This window comes from Bombus impatiens, unplaced genomic scaffold (genome assembly GCF_000188095.3).
Source record: "Bombus impatiens unplaced genomic scaffold, BIMP_2.2 scf_0396, whole genome shotgun sequence".
NCBI classification, from domain to species: domain Eukaryota; kingdom Metazoa; phylum Arthropoda; class Insecta; order Hymenoptera; family Apidae; genus Bombus; species Bombus impatiens.
Genome location: NT_176815.1, coordinates 1 through 9,610, shown reverse-complemented (window position 1 = coordinate 9,610; position 9,610 = coordinate 1).

Here is a 9,610-nt window from a genome sequence, read left to right as displayed (position 1 = left end):
TTTTTTTTTTTTTTTTTTTTTTTTTTTTACTTAATATCATGTTGTTTCCTATCTGCCTAACTGCGAAATGTAAAGTCAGGAAACTATAGCATCATTTTTCAAAAGAACGGTTAAATTGCGACCTCCGGTTTCTTTGACTTTGATCTCTGTAATGAATCGAATACGGTGCAAACAGAAGAAGGTCTTAAATATATAGAACCGTTGCGGTAGAAGCCGTGATATCGATCGATTACGAAATTTATTTATAGTTTATACATCCAAAGTCTCCTGTTGTTGACAAGCTTTTTCGTATCCCAAATCTCCAATCTATCAAATAGTTCTTGAATGTAGTACAGGCCGTTAACAGAGGTCCTACTTGTCAACAGTAAATGATCCTGTAACTTCCTATAGACATGGAAGCGGTAATCCCGATTCCGGAAACGTGCTTCCCTCATAGTATACGCGATCTAGCGGTTAAGTTGAGTGGGTGACATAACGAGGTTACCAAGGAATGCAAGGACAGGCTTTCAACGGAATAGTGCCTATACCGGGTGCTACCAGCCTCGTCCTTCTGCTACTCTACCTCTTCCTCCTTCTACATCACTGCCTCCATCCTACTCGACCCTTGCCCCTTCTATCCTTCTGTTCCCAGTAGCGCTTCTCCTGTTTTAGCTTCAACACCCTCTACAACCTCGTACAAACCTGCCTTTGTGGTACGATGACCTGACCTATAGTACTATCCAACCAAACTACAATCATCTTATTCCCTCAAAGTAGAGATAAACATATCAACGTTTTACGCATGCATACGACCTTCATGATGCTCCTCCATTCAACATTTTTTAATCCAGTAACGACCAACGATGGCGTTAATGCAACATTTCGTTTGTAAATTCTTTTTTTTTTTCAATTCATATTGAATTTTATTAAATTCGAATAACATGTGCAGATATATTATTCGAAGTTAAAGCTTACTTTAAATTACTCTTTATTTTCTTTAAATTAATATTTCTGCGGTATCGTTCATTTAATTTATTGTAAGAAAACGGGAAAAAGAGAATATACTACGAACAGGCTAATTTACATAGGGTTCGATAAAATATTTGATTGCGTTATTAAAATATTGTTTATGTGTGTGAATTTGTATATGTACCGATATTATGTGACGTAATCATTATGGATATGTATAGTAATCAGATTGTATTTTGGTTCTCACCCATGTCAGAGTTAACAATATAATTCCTTAACAATAATATCCTTGACGTTTGCCTTTAATTACGGGCGCAATATTGTTAAAAGGACAAGTAATTAGTTCGACAGAGAATATTTTACGACGATAACATTTCTTGCACAATTAAGAAAAATTCAAGCTGCCTCTTTTCAGTTATAGAATACAAATAATAAGAATGTAAATAATAAAATATAATAAAAATGATTGCAATTTATAATAAACATTAGAAAAAGAATATTCTACAATAAATTCATAATAAACTCTTGAAACTTATGTTACATCAACATCAACAGACATAAGATAAAAATAAAAACATTTTCACGTTGCATCATAATCAGACCTATGGAGATTAGAGCTTTAAATGTATAATAAATAATATCTTTTTATATTTAAATAAATTACTTTTATGAAAATTCTACGAAATATATGCGACATTCCTGTAATTAGGATAGGAACGAAAGCAAGTGAGAATGCAACAAAATTTTGCTCCATATTTTAACGTCGCTTCAGTTTTAAAACAGATCACAAAGCGTTAAAGGGGAAAGATAGGGTAAAGAGGCCGTCGAGCTTTTGTACAAGAATAGTTCGTTTTAGAAATACGCCTGAATAGCTGTCAGTAGTGTTTCACAAATGGGGAATCATTTAAACGCTTATGAGCACTCGACGCCGATAGGAAAGTCAAATGCACTGTTCCCCCTTACATCCTCCTATCATTCTCTACTCCTCCAGTTTTCTTCGTTGACTGACGCTCCTTCCTCGACACAAAACGCTTTAGCAAATCGCTCTTTGAGGATGTCAAACTTTCTTATCTTTTTATGCAGAAAATGTGAATATATTTTAGTATTTACATTTATCATTCATATGGATGTGAAAATGTAGGTCTAGGTATTAATAATCCATTTCGCATCTATGTTACTGTATTTCTAAGTTATAGATATGTAAAATAATAGTCTTTTTCATTAGAAAATTACATTTTATTTAGTCAGCCACTACCTAATATGATAAGTATTGCAATTTGTCAACCCCACTTCCTTGAAATTATAGAAATTATGACTAAAAAAAACTACCTACAATTCGCTGTTCCTTTTTATTAAAATTAGTACGAAACGTTTTTTGTCTTTTATGTTTCTAGAAAAATTGAAAGAAATTATTAATTTGTTAGTATTACACCGAATAATACTGCATAAAACAAAAATTCTTAAACCGAGTAAAATGATACATATAATTTTACACAACTACCAATATTATAATATGGAAATAAAACACAGTTGAATGAAGAACGTAGTGCGCCTTGGACAAGTATTTCAGCGCGATCCATTTTATTTTGTTGATTATCTCATACAATAAAGTGTAGCTAGTGTTGTGCTGTCAATTGACGAGCCTTAAACCAATCGGATTCTTACAGCTGACGTTAATCAAATTAGTGTTTTTTAGAATTCTCTTAAGACAATACTATTTTATTACTTGGTCAGTTTTATCACTTGACATCATGAATATAAAAATGCAGCACAACATATGCACAACTGCATAGGTAAATACATACATAGAACTAGTTTATGTTTAAGTTATGTTTAAAAACATTTCGTTTTCACTTTGTTAGCAAATTTATAGAATAATAGACGAAGAGAAAGCGATCATACTTGATTAACACGCTGCCAAGAATACAATTCATTACGATAATATGTTTACAGGTTTTTATAAAACTAATAACATGTATTTCATATGGAGCTATCAAAAACATCGCATTTTCCAAAATTTAAGTTGAATATTGTTTCCCTAACGATATTCTTCTCTCCCGCCCCCCTCTCCGCTTTTACGAATAGCTGGTGAGAAACAAACGGGTTGACCCTTCGAAAATATTTACGCGTGTAGCTGATCGCAAACACATAAAATAATATGACATATCCGAGAACACCACAAATGCGGCGCGGCGCATGGCTGCGTTCCGGCGCTGCAGTTTTGTTTATTTCATTTTGTTTGTCCGACGACACGGTACTTCCAATTTCCAGATTCAATATCATCGTTAATATTGATCTCCAACACGGACTAAAATGAAATAGCGATACTGAGCAGCGCCGTTATAATTGTAACGTATATTACACGAGATGCCTCTTCGTGCATGTACTTGACACGGACATGTTATGCGTACAAACAGAGATTAACCTTTATAGGTAAACCTACAGATGATGCATGATGATTTCAGAAATAAAATTATCTGTAAGAGTTATATACGCAAATGATATGTGTAGGGATTGTTTTATATACAACTATATATATAAACTATAAAATATCATTCTTTGCATGCTTAATATCAATTGAGAGTTCATAAATGATTACATTATAAGATAAATGTAATTAATATTATTATTAAATCGTGTAACTCTTCTGACATACAGTGTGGAACAAAATGATAAGATATTTTACATAATGATATATTTCATGTAATTAAAAAAAATAAATGTTTACTCTAAGTAATCTATATGTTGCATGTGTATATGTATGTGTGTTAGAGCTTTTTTAAGAGCAATATGTGTTCTACAAATTCTGCAGACTTATAACGGATTTTAATGAGCATTACAAAATTCTATACAATTCTAACGAGTTGTTAAACGATTTTTCAAGTTCCTTTCATTATGCAATGTATCCTTGAAAGAGGGACAGAGGCTTAGTGCTATGTGAGAGTGTACAGCAAGGTGATGCTATTGAGACATCTGTGAATATTCTAGAGTACAGAAGGAACGAGTTTTGTCGCCGAAACCATTAGGTTGGCTATCGCATGACCATTTGGAAACTCTAAGAAAACAGAATCACGACTATTGAGTTCCGAAGAGAGCAATGTAAAAAGTTAAAGCTACTCGTGTAACATCTGAGTGTTGACACTCAGGTGCTTGAAATGCTAAAGTTCTATTTCTCAAAAATAGCAACTATTCTTGGCATAGACAAGACCTAATGGAACCCTCTGAATTTCGCGTTGTTAAATTTGTTTCGCCTCAACCAATTTGTTCGCTCCCACGCACGCACTTTCTCAACTGACGATTATTAGGAAATTTATTATTGTGGTTAGACAAAAAGGATACACTATGCAGCTTTATCATTGAAATAAACTATCTGAGATTCTTAATTTAAATTAACTATAAATTAATCTAAATTAGCTACTAATCTATAGTTTATTTTATATTATCACGATGCTGGTTCGCGATGTCATTCATCGTGTGGATAAAGATCTACCGTCCTAGATACGATTCTATGTAACCGTACGCATCGTTACGGAGATTCCAAGACGATAAACATAACGCTGCCAAAACCTATAGTCCGGTACACTCGCATCAAAGCTGCCGCAGAACCGTTGCACATGACCGACCCATCAGTCTGAGACACAACATAGTCCTATCAGTCTAAGATTTTAAAACACCATCAAACTGTACATTTGGTAATGTGCGAGTTGCGTTGTCGAGATAGTGTTGCCCAACGTTGTCGTGAGAGTGTCGTCCGCGTGAGACAGAGAGCGTTGAATCCGTTGTAACGAGAGTTGCAAATTAACTATTGAGTTATCTAGATTATAGTACTACCTAGATTATTGTGATTAGTTCGCGTTAAACAACCATCGTTCTTCTGATTAATCAACATCTGTACAATCCATTCATTGTAAATAAATCATCAATAATAAATAAATATAATATATATCTTATTCCCAATATTACAATATCATATAAACGCAAAATTCAGTATATTCATTCCGACGGTGCATGAAGAAGGAGGATTCAACATATAAGATATGCAAAACATGTATATATTTTATTCTTTCCATTATATGAAATACACAAATATGAAAAATATATCATTTTATTCCGTAATATGACTATAAAACAAGGACTTTACGGGAAAAATTTCAATATAAATTCACTCAATGTGTAATAATTTTTTCCTGTATCCTATTTATTCGTGATTAAACAGAATTTACAACGATCGAAGAAAATGCCCTCGATACCATGTTAATTATCAAAGTCATAAATGATCTACCGAAAAAGTATAAATGTTTCAGATAGTTTCACAGAATTTCAGCTGACTTGAATAGCAGATTTGGATGCTTCGCGTTATGCAGTATGTCGCAAAGCTTTAATCAGAAATCTAATATTATAACGGCTAATTGACATCAATACTGCAAATGGAGATAGAATTAATGATAAACAAATAATAAACAAAAAAGAACTAGTCAATGTTTTATGGTTATCTCATTCGAAAAATAATTGTTTCAATCTAGGATCAGGAAAATGATTTGATGAGATTAGAAAGAAAAGGAGAAACAATTCTAATTGACTATTGAAGTGAAAATACGGAATTCATTAAACACAAGTAGTTTCAATTATTAGGAAGCATAACTTATAAAAAATATCAATTACTCAATAATTAATAGATATTATAGAGAATGACTAGGAAAACCTTGTAAGAGCCATATACATAAACTTTGAGTCCTGAGCACATTTTATTTGTGTAAAAATAATAAATCATGTGATACAAGTGTTTATTTTCTTTTCGTGAGCTCTCATTTCAATCATTTACTTGCGAATATGTACTCTGTTACTTTACTCCTAGTATGAGACGTGATTGGTTGTGTTTTGACCTCAGCTTTTTAATACTAAGAAAAATAGACCATTCCATTTAAAAAAATGACCAATTCCCCTGTAAAATACAATAACTTTCTCTTGAAACATTTTTTTGTATCGTAACAAATAAGAAAGTAATAAAGGATTGCAGAGTTAGGTGAAATGCCCTGTATGTATATGTATATATGTATTGTAAAATTGAAAATGATCTATTTCGCACATTAAAAAATGTTTTATAAATAAATGTAAAAATATTAATACTTTATGGTACACATTTTTCTCTAATCGTTTATTTCATGAAAATAATGAAGAGTAAATAATGTTTATTGTTCTATTGGGATTTATGAATATAAAATTTACACGACTAATATATTTTCATTTTAAACACCTGTTTTCTCGTAAACCGATGGTATCTACATGCATTTGAGTTTGACACAATCGTGTGTGTAACTTATATTTTCCACAAATTAAATGTTTCAGCATCGGAATAAAATATAAAATCGCATTTTATTAAAAACCTTTACTTCGATTTTTTTCACCAATATGGTGTTCTATAAAGAGCAAAATGCAATTTATAATTGTTTATATGTACAAAGCGGAGGCACTTTTAAGTGTTGCCTTCAAAACATTTAGTGTGCCTTAAAAAAATTCGATGAATACATTTTCAGGTGCAAAAAGAAGGAACAGTTATAAGGGCGTAGATTATAATTAAATGAAGACAATCATATAGTTAAATATAGATTCGTTGGGTACGACGCAATCCATCTATCTGAACTGGCATTCAATGAATGATAAACAAAAGGAGTTATCAGAAGCCTGAAGCTCGGTAAAAGAATTTCGTTCATAGCGTTTTCAAGCTTTAACCGTGATCCGTTACAGACGCTTATTTCTTTCATGTGTAAAAATAATGCACGTGACTGTATGAATATATTGCACCCATATCTGGCGGCACCCCTTTATTGTCGAAGCAGACAAGGGTTGCTACAGTTGAGTAAACGCTTCTTTTGTTTCCCTTGATTGATTGTTATCGGATGCACATGAACTTCTCCCTTGGGAGTAACAATTTTTATGCGTTCCATCAAGAACGTAAAATGTTTTACGATTATATATGTATGGACATGCAGAGAGAAAGAAAGTAGAGTATTATTAATAAAAATATTATAATAAAAGCAAATCTTGAAGTTATTGAAAGTAAATATTTTGATTCATAATTAATAACAAATTTTTAATTAATAACTATTATGGGAAATTTCACATTGAGATAAAGTTTTAAGGAAAAATATACATTTATAGCATTTTTTATCCTAATATCGATAATGTCATTACTAATATTATCACTAATATTATTTTTGCAAAAATATTTAAATTAGTGTGTCTTATTGCGTATATGAAATTTCTAAGGGAAAATTAATTGCATATAAAAGAGTAGAGAAGCCTTACAAAAATCTATTATACACATGATATACCATATACTTACATGTATATATACGATATAACAATTTTCTTACTTGAAAAGTAATCGTTTTTCTTTTTATTGCATTGTAAAAGCATAACTCTCTGGATTTTTTAAATTTTTGTAGAAAGATAAGCAACATAATTAAGTCAGAACGTTTTTAATTTCAGCCTCCGTCTTGCAGGAAACGCCCGCAGCTATACACTCTATAGTTTACTTACAGCTCCTCTAAGAACCGTAGATCCATCTATCCCAAGCTTTGTCTTTCGTCCGAACTCATTCATCTTTCAGTGAAACCTACGAATTCAAAGCAAGATGAACTTTCAAAGACTTATTAAACGGACTGTAGAAAAGACTTTGTTATTAGCTCTTCGAAGAAACGGATCTATTAAAAACAAGGTTTTCTCCATTGTCGATTGTGTCCTACAATCTGTTCATATGCATTTACAAGTAGTATATAAATATGATATTTTAGTAGAGATAACAGAGTAATTCGTTAAAAATATCTATACAAGTAAATTTTTTTCCAATAATAAGAAGGAAGTACAATTTGTGACTATGAAACAATCTATGTTGTGTTTATAAATGAAATAATTGAACAATTAAGTATAGTCATTTAGTACATGCTGTTCGATTTGAAGGAACAAAAATGTGAGAATTTTAGTAGATAATTTTATAACACAGGCTTTCGAAGAGAAGAAGCTATTTTTGAGTAGGAACATTAGCATTCAAAACGATCTCTCTTCAATAATTGTAACAATGCTTTTCGTTTTCAATGGCCATCATATTCTCAATAGCTGAATGTGTCATAAACATAACTTTCCGATCGATCGAGGACCACTCCAAGGAATTTCCGCAACCTTTTCATTCGAAGTCTCACGTTCGATTTAGTATTGTTCACCCTCTTCCCGCCAGGGGCATGCTTTGAACATCCACGAGTAATACCTAGCGAATATGTTAATTGAGTTTTTCTTGCGTTTGATAAAAACCAATCAGCATGCATATTTTTGCGATTTCCACTTTTGGAGCTTGTTCAAATCTAATCGGATCCAGTAAGGCCAATCTCGTTTGAACCCTCAAATCGAAAATACTCTCATCAGTCGAAGAGTAAAGTATCGTTTAATCAGCCAAAACGATCAGTTGGCCCAGTAATGTTTGAACATTCATAACTCTCGGCAGTAGCAGAGAATAGTCTCATTTGCAAATCGATCGAATCGATCCGTCGGCTCTTGTTCGAACATTTCAAAGGTGAAAATTTTCCCCAAGCAGTAGTAGAATAAGAATCATCAGTCTGAGAGTGTAAGTTTTCTTCAAATCGTTTGCATCGTCTCAGCAGTCGGAGACAGTCATCTTTTATCAGCCGAACAGAACATTTGCTAGTCTCGTCTCAGTAATCAGAGACAAGAAATGTTCTAAAACCTCTCTTCGTTCGGAGAACGACGTTGATCGTTTATCAGTCAGAACATCCGCTACAATCCCTCGCAAATAAATTACTCAAGATCAATGACTTACTCAATTCGGCGGATAACAAGTGCAATGTTATCGTTAACGAACACGCGTGCATGTACATACACATGCATATATTATCAATTCTTTAGAATCTTGTTTGACGTAACTGCATATAATATTGGTTAACCATGAATAAACAGGATAAACAAGAAAGAATGAGGTAGAAGTACATTATTATACATACGTCTATATTTATCTATTTGATATGATACAAGTGAAAAATTTGCTGATAAAGAAATGCTTTTTAATACCGACAGAATGATTGTTATAATTTATAATATCTTGTCATTTTAAGTGATTGTTTGTTATGAATTATTTATTATCATTTACAGAAACGCTAATGAATTTGAGAATTAAAATGTTATACATAAAAAGTTTTAAAAACAACTATAATACCTAAACTTACCTAGACCTATCGATCAACCGAGCATTTCTATGCATTTATGAGAAATTTTAAGGCAAAAAAATATATTCATAGAATGAACACAACGCGTAAGAATAAAAAGCAGTATAATGCACGTTACTATATTTAATAAATGAAACAAATCTTTTTTTACGTCCTATACTCTGTCAATTATTTTCATAAATATATAAATTTGCATAAATATCTGTAGTCTACTTATTTACATGAAACTTGTTGGACAAGCCTAATTGTGTAAGTTCAATAGATATATATAATTTTACTTGACTATTGTGAAAATAAAATCTTTTATTCGTTCATTGGTAACATAATATTATATATAACATAATATAATAATTATATATAATACATATATATGTTATATTATTATATATGTCGGATTGGCACTGGGAGCGGGGTTGTGGGCGTCAAAT